This window comes from Salmo salar, chromosome 14 (genome assembly GCF_965601325.2).
Source record: "Salmo salar chromosome 14, fSalSal1, whole genome shotgun sequence".
In the NCBI taxonomy this organism is placed as follows: Eukaryota; Metazoa; Chordata; class Actinopteri; order Salmoniformes; family Salmonidae; genus Salmo; species Salmo salar.
The window spans coordinates 97979364-97991097 of NC_138304.1; the positions used below are offsets into that span (position 1 = coordinate 97979364).

The following is an 11734-nucleotide window of genomic DNA, read 5'->3' on the forward strand; positions in this document are numbered from 1 at the left end:
CTCCAGTCACTGTTATAACAGAGGGTATAAAGATTATTCTCCTGTCACTGTTATAACAGAGGGTTATACAGATTATTCTGCTGTCACTGTTATAACAGAGGGTTATAAAGATTATTCTCCAGTCACTGTTATAACAGAGGGTTATAAAGATTATTCTCCTGTCACTGTTATAACAGAGGGTTATACTCCTGTCACTGTTATAACAGAGGGTTATAAAGATTATTCTGCTGTCACTGTTATAACAGAGGGTTATAAAGATTATTCTCCTGTCACTGTTATAACAGAGGGTTATAAAGATTATTCTCCTGTCACTGTTATAACAGAGGGTTATACTCCTGTCACTGTTATAACAGAGGGTTATAAAGATTATTCTCCTGTCACTGTTATAACAGAGGGTTATAAAGATTATTCTCCTGTCACTGTTATAACAGAGGGTTATACAGATTATTCTGCTGTCACTGTTATAACAGAGGGTTATAAAGATTATTCTCCTGTCACTGTTATAACAGAGGGTTATAAAGATTATTCTGCTGTCACTGTTATAACAGAGGGTTATAACGATTATTCTGCTGTCACTGTTATAACAGAGGGTTAGTAAAGATTATTCTGCTGTCACTGTTATAACAGAGGGTTATAAAGATTATTCTCCTGTCACTGTTATAACAGAGGGTTATACTCCTGTCACTGTTATAACAGAGGGTTATAAAGATTATTCTGCTGTCACTGTTATAACAGAGGGTTATAAAGATTACTCTGCTGTCACTGTTATAACAGAGGGTTATAAAGATTATTCTGCTGTCACTGTCATAACAGAGGTTAGTAAAGATTATTCTGCTGTCACTGTTATAACAGAGGGTTATAAAGATTATTCTGCTGTAATTGCAGCTATTCATGGGATTGTAAATGCCTCAGGCCAAAGGTGGGTGCTATTTGGTCGAGTCCCTCATAAGAGAAAAGACATTGGGGAAATGGTATTTAACCTGCAAGGACAATCAGGATGGGGTGCGTGGGTGGATGTGAGACGCACATCATAAGAACTACTATACAGTAAAATCTATGAATTGATCATATAACCTTTACACATGTCATGACAGCGGAAAAAATGAATAATAATTCAAATGTTTTACCTGAGTCTGGGTATATATTTATACTCAAAGTGACTTCGCATCAGACCAAAAGTGTCCTCTTGGCCTTGGCCAACTGAATTTCAACACTAAAATGAAATCTTCTTCAGCTGATGTAATTCCGTGGTTCTAACTAAAGAAAGTATGTTTCATAACAACGAGTGACTGTTGACGAGGCAGGAGTAAAACAACACATATTAGCTAGCACTTGAGATCCAACAAGTTGTTCCTTTCACAGTTTGACGACAGTCAGCCAGCCAGTCATTCAGTCAGTTAGCCAGTCAGACAGCCAGTCATTCAGTCAGTTAGCCAGTCAGCCAGCCCGTCTTTCAGTCAGTTAGCCAGTCAGCCAGCCAGTCATTCAGTCAGTTAGCCAGTCAGCCAGCCAGTCATTCAGTCAGTTAGCCAGTCAGCCAGCCAGTCATTCAGTCAGTTAGCCAGTCAGCCAGTATGTCTTTCTTCTATGCTTTCAGATTGCCATCTCAACACTACATTAAGCACCAGTCGTAGTTTTCTGTTCTGTTGAGTTGGAATGAGGGAGCTTAAAGTAACTGTTGCTCTCAAGCACAAGGCAGGCTATAGGCCTACATGGTAATGCAATAATGCAATCAATTCCAATAGTATATGAGCTAAATAAGGAAATAAGAAATCCCATGGACATGTTGAAGGTTTTAGTCTAGTGATTCACTATTCGTCGACTTCATTTATTTTCCTGTCAGTTGTTTGTTTCCCTTCTACTAAATTCTGTACAGAGCAGAGTACAAACCCTGAGTTACCACTAAGCCTGCCAACTGCTCCATATTTGTATTACACACACACACAGACACACAGACACACTACTCACTCTCCCTCCCTCTCTCTCAGCCTCCCTCCCTCTCACCCTCTCTCCCTCCCTCTCTCACCCTCTCTCTGCCTCCCTCCCTCCTCTCCCTCCCTCTCTCACCCTCTCTCTGCCTCCCTCCCTCTCTCTCACCCTCTCTCTGCCTCCCTCCCTCTCGCCCTCTCTCCCTCCCTCTCTCTCACCCTCTCTCTGCCTCCCTCCCTCTCGCCCTCTCTCCCTCCCTCTCTGCCTCCCTCCCTCTCGCCCTCCCTCTCTCTCACCCTCTCTCTGCCTCCCTCCCTCTCGCCCTCTCTCCCTCCCTCTCTCTCACCCTCTCTCTGCCTCCCTCCCTCTCGCCCTCTCTCCCTCCCTCTCTGCCTCCCTCCCTCTCGCCCTCCCTCTCTCTCACCCTCTCTCTGCCTCCCTCCCTCTCGCCCTCTCTCCCTCCCTCTCTGCCTCCCTCCCTCTCGCCCCTCCCTCTCTCTGCCTCCCTCCCTCTCACCCTCTCTCCGCCTCCCTCCCTCTCGCCCTCTCTCCCTCCCTATCTTTCTCTCTGAAGGTGGCGGCATAGAGCGGTGGAGCTATTAGCTCCGCGCTGCAGACATCATTAGGAGTGGAGGGAGACGATTCCACCGTCAGCGCAGGAACAGGAAGCCCTGGCAACAAGGAGAGACCGCTCTTACCAGACCATTACACCGTACAGTAAGTCCTAGCTCTGTCTATACTCTTAGTCTGTGTCATTTTTTTTGTGTCACTTTTTTCTTTGCTAAGCGGTAGAGGTAGAGAAAATGGCTGGAACTGGAAGGAAGGCGTACGCGCAAAGAGAGCGTTCGTTTATTTCCAAAGCCTTTGAAAATGTTTACTTCGCACTCTGACCTATTTTATTTGTGCCCGGAGCATAGACGGTTGTTTGTGGTTTACAGTCATGCACTTGTCATTTCGAACAAAAATGCAAACGAACTATTAAGTTTGACACAAGAGCGCGGTGGTTTCGCGGACTTGAAAACGAGCAAGGAGTGTTTCACAGGCGGGTTGGTGTGTAGGACAGGCAAGCTAACTGCGCCACCCCAACCAGAAACATTGCATAAAGAATAGTAAAATACATATTTATAGTATAGCCTTCAACCGTCCACTTTTAAAATGGTTGTGGTACGTGAGTAGCCTACGTGGCCGTATGTCCACTCATGCGACACATTTTAGTTTCTAATTCCATCGCGGAAGTGTTTTATATTCTTCAAAAACAGGGCAAACCAACTAACCCTAGTCCACCTAATGTAACCGGCGTCATTATACAAACACATAGTACACGACATGCCCTTTCATTTGGGGGGGAGAAAATGTTATCTACTCGGTTAGGCTACAATCGCTTTTCATTGACGCTGGCTGGTTTGTAAAGGACATTGGGTCTCCTGAATGTGTCTAGTGATTGCTCGACTACCCGTGGCGTGATGTCACTCATCCCAGCTTTGGTGGTTATATAACAGGACTGTAGGGATCCCGGGTTGTGATAGCGAGGTATTTATACTCTGTTTACAGTCAGGAATTGCACAATGCATAGTAAGATTGGCATAGTAAAACCTGTCTTCCCAAGAGGATAGGCTACAGACTGCTACATGCCACCACCACTACACTGTTATTACATGCTTACATTTGATCCAGTATCTACAAACGAAGGTGGTTGGTCAAAGAGTGTTTCAATGTTGCCGAAATAAAAAAACATTATGCTGTAAAATGTTACAGTAACTTTGCAATGAAGGACACTTGATACTGCGAAATTATTTTTCAACAACATGCAAGCCTGCAGTAAAACAAGAATACACGTTGTCGTACTTTAGCGTACACCAGCTTGCTTATGAGCATAATAATGCATATTAAAAAAAACATGTCTGGAGGCCGTTTTGCAATGCAGTAACATGACAAGAGGTGAAGTATTTGTTGCACCTCTGTATCCAATAAAAAAATGAAGATTGGTTGGATCACAATTATAATCACAATCTTGATGATCTTATTTGTTGTGAAATTGACTGATATTACTTGTTAGATATTACTTGACAGATATTACTTGTTAGATATTACTTGTTAGATATTACTTGACAGATATTACTTGTTAGATATTACTTGTTAGATATTACTTGACAGATATTACTTGATAGATATTACTTGATAGATATTACTTGACAGATATTACTTGTTAGATATTACTTGATAGATATTACTTGATAGATACTGCTGCACTGTCGGAACTAGAAGCACAAGCATTTCGCTACACTCGCAATAACATCTGCTAACCATGTGTATGTGACCAATTTGATTTGATTTGATTTTGATGATAATATATCATGTTTCATCTCAATACCTGATAGGCCTATGTGTTGTTTATGTATGCTAATATTTTTCATTATGTTGTTGCACATACAGAGGCTTACCATTGTTCAGTGTATACAGTTCTCTGTACTCTGTACTGTGGATGGCTGCTGCTATGGAGTTGACATTTAGACTAGGTTGTCATTTCACCACAGAGCTTCTGTATATAACCTGTGTATATAACCTTGCCCATTTAAACCTGTACTCTGCAGGCCACGGAACCACATTGTTTATTTATGTACCTTGTCTTCTTGGTAGTGTAGTATGAGGTGGGTAGGTTTGTGGCGGCTGATTGACCAGTGATAGTGTAGTATGAGGTGGGTAGGTTTGTGGCGGCTGATTGACCAGTGATAGTGTAGTATGAGGTGGGTAAGTTTGTGGCGGCTGATTGACCAGTGATAGTGTAGTATGAGGTGGGTAAGTTTGTGGCGGCTGATTGACCAGTGATAGTGTAGTATGAGGTGGGTAAGTTTGTGGCGGCTGACCAGTGATAGTGTAGTTTGAGGTGGGTAGGTTTGTAGCGGCTGATCAGTGATAGTGTAGTTTGAGGTGGGTAGGTTTGTGGTGGCTGATCAGTGATAGTGTAGTATGAGGTGGGTAGGTTTGTGGCAGCTGGCTGACCAATGATAGTGTAGTTTGAGGTGGGTAGGTTTGTGGCGGCTGATCAGTGATAGTGTAGTTTGAGGTGGGTAGGTTTGTGGCTGCTGTTTGACCAGTGATAGTGTAGTTTGAGGTGGGTAGGTTTGGGGCGGCAGGCTGACCAGTGATAGTGTAGTTTGAGTTGGGTGGGTTTGTGGTGGCTGGCTGGCTGACCAGTGATAGTGTAGTTTGAGGAGGGTAGGTTTGTGGCGGCTGGCTGACCAGTGATAGTGTAGTTTGAGGTGGGTAGGTTTGTGGCGGCTGGCTGACCAGTGATAGTGTAGTTTGAGGTGGGTAGGTTTGTGGCGGCTGACTGACCAGTGATAGTGTAGTTTGAGTTGGGTAGGTTTGTGGCGGCTGACCAGTGACAGTGTAGTTTGAGGTGGGTAGGTTTGTGGCGGCTGATTGACCAGTGATAGTGTAGTTTGAAGTGGTTAGGTTTGTGGCTGCTGACTGACCAGTGATAGTGTAGTATGAGGTGGGTAGGTTTGCGACAGCTGACCAGTGATAGTTTAGTATGAGGTGGGTAGGTTTGTGGTGGCTGGCCAATGATAGTGTAGTTTGAGGTGGGTAGGTTTGTGGCGGCTGACTGACCAGTGATAGTGTAGTTTGAGGTGGGTAGGTTTGTGGCGGCTGACCAGTGATAGTGTAGTATGAGGTGGGTAGGTTTGTTGCGGCTGACCAATGATAGTGTAGTTTGAGGTGGGTAGGTTTGTGGCGGCTGATTGACCAGTGATAGTGTAGTTTGAGGTGGGTAGGTTTGTGGCGGCTGACTGACCAGTGATAGTGTAGTATGAGGTGGGTAGGTTTGTGGCGGCTGATTGACCAGTGATAGTGTAGTATGAGGTGGGTAGGTGTGTGGCGGCTGGCTGACCAGTGATAGTGTAGTTTGAGGTGGGTAGGTTTGTGGCTGCTGACCAGTGATAGTGTAGTTTGAGGTGGGTAGGTTTGTGGCGGCTGATTGACCAGTGATAGTGTAGTTTGAAGTGGGTAGGTTTGTGGCGGCTGGCTGACCAGTGATAGTGTAGTTTGAGGTGGGTAGGTTTGTGGCGGCTGGCTGACCAGTGATAGTGTAGTATGAGGTAGGTAGGTTTGTGGCGGCTGATTGACCAGTGATAGTGTAGTTTGAAGTGGTTAGGTTTGTGGCGGCTGGCTGACCAGTGATAGTGTAGTATGAGATGGGTAGGTTTGTGGCGGCTGACCAATGATAGTGTAGTATGAGGTGGGTAGGTTTGTGGCGGCTGATTGACCAGTGATAGTGTAGTATGAGGTGGGTAGGTGTGTGGCGGCTTGCTGACCAGTGATAGTGTAGTTTGAGGTGGGTAGGTTTGTGGCGGCTGACTGACCAGTGAAGTGTAGTTTGAGGTGGGTAGGTGTGGGGCAGCTGGCTGACCAGTGATAGTGTAGTATGAGGTGGGTAGGTTTGTGGCGGCTGACCAATGATAGTGTAGTATGAGGTGGGTAGGTTTGTGGCGGCTGATTGACCAGTGATAGTGTAGTATGAGGTGGGTAGGTGTGTGGCGGCTTGCTGACCAGTGATAGTGTAGTTTGAGGTGGATAGGTTTGTTGCTGCTGACCAGTGATAGTGTAGTTTGAGGTGGGTAGGTTTGTGGCGGCTGATTGACCAGTGATAGTGTAGTTTGAAGTGGGTAGGTTTGTGGCAGCTGACTGACCAGTGATAGTGTAGTATGAGGTGGGTAGGTTTGTGGCGGCTGACCAGAAATAGTGTAGTATGAGGTGGGTAGGTTTGTTGCGGCTGACCAATGATAGTGTAGTTTGAGGTGGGTAGGTTTGTGGCGGCTGACCAGTGATAGTGTAGTATGAGGTGGGTAGGTTTGTGGCGGCTGGCTGACCAGTGATAGTGTAGTTTGAAGTGGGTAGGTTTGTGGCAGCTGACTGACCAGTGATAGTGTAGTATGAGGTGGGTAGGTTTGTGGCGGCTGACCAGAAATAGTGTAGTATGAGGTGGGTAGGTTTGTGGCGGCTGATTGACCAGTGATAGTGTAGAATGAGGTGGGTAGGTGTGTGGCAGCTGTGCAACCAGTGATAGTGTAGTTTGAGGTGGGTAGGTGTGTGGCGGCTTGGCAACCAGTGATAGTGTAGTATGAGATGGGTAGGTTTGTGGCGGCTTACCAATGATAGTGTAGTATGAGGTGGGTAGGTTTGTGGCGGCTTATCAGTGATAGTGTTATATGAGGTGGGTAGGTTTGTGGCGGCTGACTGACCAGTGAAGTGTAGTTTGAGGTGGGTAGGTGTGTGGCAGCTGGCTGACCAGTGATAGTGTAGTATGAGGTGGGTAGGTTTGTGGCGACTGACCAATGATAGTGTAGTATGAGGTGGGTAGGTTTGTGGCGGCTGGCTGACCAGTGATAGTGTAGTTTGAGGTGGGTAGGTTTGTGGCGGCTGGCTGACCAGTGATAGTGTAGTTTGAGGTGGGTAGGTTTGTGGCGGCTGGCTGACCAGTGATTGTGTAGTTTGGGGTGGGTAGGTTTGTGGCGGCTGGCTGAACAGTGATAGTATAGTTTGAGGTTGGTTGTTTTGTAGCGGCTGGCTGACCAGTTATAGTGTAGTTTGAAGTGGGTGGGTTTGTGGCGGCTGACCAATGATAGTGTAGTATGAGGTGGGTAGGTTTGTGGCAGCTGGCTGACGAGTGATAGTGTAGTTTGAGGTGGGTAGGTTTGTGGCGGCTAACCAGTGATAGTGTAGTATGAGGTGGGTAGGTTTGTGGCGGCTGACCAATGATAGTGTAGTATGAGGTGGGTAGGTTTGTGGCAGCTGGCTGACCAGTGATAGTGTAGTTTGAGGTGGGTAGGTTTGTGGTGGCTGACCAGTGATAGTGTAGTTTGAGGTGGGTAGATTTGTGGCGGCTGACCAGTGATAGTGTAGTTTGAGGTGGGTAAGTTTCTGGCGGCTGACTGACCAGTGATAGTGTAGTATGAGGTGGGTAGGTTTGTGGCGGCTGGCTGACCATTGATAGTGTAGTTTGAGGTGGGTAGGTTTGTGGCGGCTGACCAGTGATAGTGTAGTTTGAGGTGGGTAGGTTTGTGGCGGCTGATTGACCAGTGATAGTGTAGTTTGAGGTGGGTGTGTTTGTGGAGGCTGACTGACCAGTGATAGTGTAGTATGAGGTGGGTAGGTTTGTGGCGGCTGACCAATGATAGTGTAGTATGAGGTGGGTAGGTTTGTGGCAGCTGGCTGACCAGTGATAGTGTAGTTTGAGGTGGGTAGGTTTGTGGCGGCTGACCAATGATAGTGTAGTTTGAGGTGGGTAGGTTTGTGGCGGCTGATTGACCAGTGATCGTGTAGTATGAGGTGGGTAGGTTTGTGGCGGCTGACTGACCACAAATAGTGTACTTTGTGGTGGGTATGTTTGTGGCGGCTGACCAGTGATAGTGTAGTTAGAGGTGGGTAGGTTTGTGCCCGCTGACCAGTGGTAGTGTAGTTTGAGGTGGGTAGGTTTGTGCCCGCTGACCAGTGATAGTGTAGTTTGAGGTGGGTATGTTTGTGGCTGCTGACTAACCAGTGATAGTGTAGTTTGAGGTGGGTAGGTTTGTGGCGGCTGTCTTACCAGTGGTAGTGTAGTTTGAGGTGGGTAGGTTTCTGGCGGCTGACTGACCAGTGGTAGTGTAGTTTGAGGTGGGTAGGTTTGTGGCGGCTAGCTGACCAGTGATTGTGTAGTTTGGGGTGGGTAGGTTTGTGGCGGCTGGCTGAACAGTGATAGTATAGTTTGAGGTTGGTTGTTTTGTAGCGGCTGGCTGACCAGTTATAGTGTAGTTTGAAGTGGGTAGGTTTGTGGCGGCTGACCAGTGTTAGTGTAGTTTGAGGTGGGTAGGTTTGTGGCGGCTGATTGACCAGTGATAGTGTAGTTTGAGGTGGGTAGGTTTGTGGCGGCTGACTGATCAGTGATAGTGTAGTATGAGGTGGGTAGGTTTGTGGCGGCTGACCAATGATAGTGTAGTATGAGGTGGGTAGGTTTGTGGCAGCTGGCTGACGAGTGATAGTGTAGTTTGAGGTGGGTAGGTTTGTGGCGGCTAACCAGTGATAGTGTAGTATGAGGTGGGTAGGTTTGTGGCGGCTGACCAATGATAGTGTAGTATGAGGTGGGTAGGTTTGTGGCAGCTGGCTGACCAGTGAAGTGTAGTTTGAGGTGGGTAGGTTTGTGGCAGCTGGCTGACCAGTGATAGTGTAGTTTGAGGTGGTAGGTTTGTGGTGGCTGACCAGTGATAGTGTAGTTTGAGGTGGGTAGATTTATGGCGGCTGACCAGTGATAGTGTATTATGAGGTGGGTAGGTTTGTGGCGGCTGATTGACCAGTGATAGTGTAGTATGAGGTGGGTAGGTTTGTGGCAGCTGGCTGACCAGTGATAGTGTAGTTTGAGGTGAGTAGGTTTGTGGCGGCTGACCAATGATAGTGTAGTTTGAGGTGGATAGGTTTGTGGCGGCTGATTGACCAGTGATAGTGTAGTATGAGGTGGGTAGGTTTGTGGCGGCTGACTGAACACAAATAGTGTACTTTTTGGTGGGTATGTTTGTGGCGGCTGACCAGTGATAGTGTAGTTTGAGGTGGGTAGGTTTGTGCCCGCTGACCAGTGGTAGTGTAGTTTGAGGTGGGTAGGTTTGTGCCCGCTGACCAGTGATAGTGTAGTTTGAGGTGGGTATGTTTGTGGCGGCTGACTAACCAGTGATAGTGTAGTTTGAGGTGGGTAGGTTTGTGGCGGCTGTCTTACCAGTGGTAGTGTAGTTTGAGGTGGGTAGGTTTGTGGCGGCTGACTGACCAGTGGTAGTGTAGTTTGAGGTGGGTAGGTTTGTGGCGGCTAGCTGACCAGTGATTGTGTATTTTGGGGTGGGTAGGTTTGTGGCGGCTGGCTGAACAGTGATAGTATAGTTTGAGGTTGGTTGTTTTGTAGCGGCTGGCTGACCAGTTATAGTGTAGTTTAAGGTGGGTAGGTTTGTGGCGGCTGATTGACCAGTGATAGTGTAGTTTGAGGTGGGTAGGTTTGTGGCGGCTGACTGATCAGTGATAGTGTAGTATGAGGTGGGTAGGTTTGTGGCGGCTGACCAATGATAGTGTAGTATGAGGTGGGTAGGTTTGTGGCAGCTGGCTGACGAGTGATAGTGTAGTTTGAGGTGGGTAGGTTTGTGGCGGCTGACCAATGATAGTGTAGTATGAGGTGGGTAGGTTTGTGGCAGCTGGCTGACCAGTGAAGTGTAGTTTGAGGTGGGTAGGTTTGTGGCAGCTGGCTGACCAGTGATAGTGTAGTTTGAGGTGGTAGGTTTGTGGTGGCTGACCAGTGATAGTGTAGTTTGAGGTGGGTAGATTTATGGCGGCTGACCAGTGATAGTGTATTATGAGGTGGGTAGGTTTGTGGCGGCTGATTGACCAGTGATAGTGTAGTATGAGGTGGGTAGGTTTGTGGCAGCTGGCTGACCAGTGATAGTGTAGTTTGAGGTGAGTAGGTTTGTGGCGGCTGACCAATGATAGTGTAGTTTGAGGTGGATAGGTTTGTGGCGGCTGATTGACCAGTGATAGTGTAGTATGAGGTGGGTAGGTTTGTGGCGGCTGACTGAACACAAATAGTGTACTTTTTGGTGGGTATGTTTGTGGCGGCTGACCAGTGATAGTGTAGTTTGAGGTGGGTAGGTTTGTGCCCGCTGACCAGTGGTAGTGTAGTTTGAGGTGGGTAGGTTTGTGGCAGCTGGCTGACCAGTGATAGTGTAGTTTGAGGTGGGAAGGTTTGTGGCGGCTGACTGACCAGTGATAGTGTAGTTTGAGGTGGGTAGGATTGTGGTGGCTGACCAGTGATAGTGTAGTTTGAGGTGGGTAGATTTATGGCGGCTGACCAGTGATAGTGTATTATGAGGTGGGTAGGTTTGTGGCGGCTGATTGACCAGTGATAGTGTAGTATGAGGTGGGTAGGTTTGTGCCCGCTGACCAGTGGTAGTGTAGTTTGAGGTGGGTAGGTTTGTGCCCGCTGACCAGTGATAGTGTAGTTTGAGGTGGGTATGTTTGTGGCGGCTGACTAACCAGTGATAGTGTAGTTTGAGGTGGGTAGGTTTGTGGCGGCTGTCTTACCAGTGGTAGTGTAGTTTGAGGTGGGTAGGTTTGTGGCAGCTGACTGACCAGTGGTAGTGTAGTTTGAGGTGGGTAGGTTTGTGGCGGCTAGCTGACCAGTGATTGTGTATTTTGGGGTGGGTAGGTTTGTGGCGGCTGGCTGAACAGTGATAGTATAGTTTGAGGTTGGTTGTTTTGTAGCGGCTGGCTGACCAGTTATAGTGTAGTTTAAGGTGGGTAGGTTTGTGGCGGCTGATTGACCAGTGATAGTGTAGTTTGAGGTGGGTAGGTTTGTGGCGGCTGACTGATCAGTGATAGTGTAGTATGAGGTGGGTAGGTTTGTGGCGGCTGACCAATGATAGTGTAGTATGAGGTGGGTAGGTTTGTGGCAGCTGGCTGACGAGTGATAGTGTAGTTTGAGGTGGGTAGGTTTGTGGCGGCTGACCAATGATAGTGTAGTATGAGGTGGGTAGGTTTGTGGCAGCTGGCTGACCAGTGAAGTGTAGTTTGAGGTGGGTAGGTTTGTGGCAGCTGGCTGACCAGTGATAGTGTAGTTTGAGGTGGGAAGGTTTGTGGCGGCTGACTGACCAGTGATAGTGTAGTTTGAGGTGGGTAGGATTGTGGTGGCTGACCAGTGATAGTGTAGTTTGAGGTGGGTAGATTTATGGCGGCTGACCAGTGATAGTGTATTATGAGGTGGGTAGGTTTGTGGCGGCTGATTGACCGGGGAGTGAGG

General features: G+C 47.4%; 1 protein-coding gene across 1 annotated transcript in view; it reads left to right on the plus strand.

Annotated features, from left to right (window-relative positions):
* The first annotated feature begins 2479 nt into the window (after window positions 1-2479).
* The window catches only part of LOC106570575 (ataxin-1), a 169444-nt gene continuing 160189 nt past the window's right edge, over window positions 2480-11734 (plus strand). The window contains exon 1 of the mRNA XM_082961295.1: window positions 2480-2646. The gene's annotated coding sequence lies outside the window, so the exon portion shown is untranslated. The remainder of the gene's footprint in view (window positions 2647-11734) is intronic.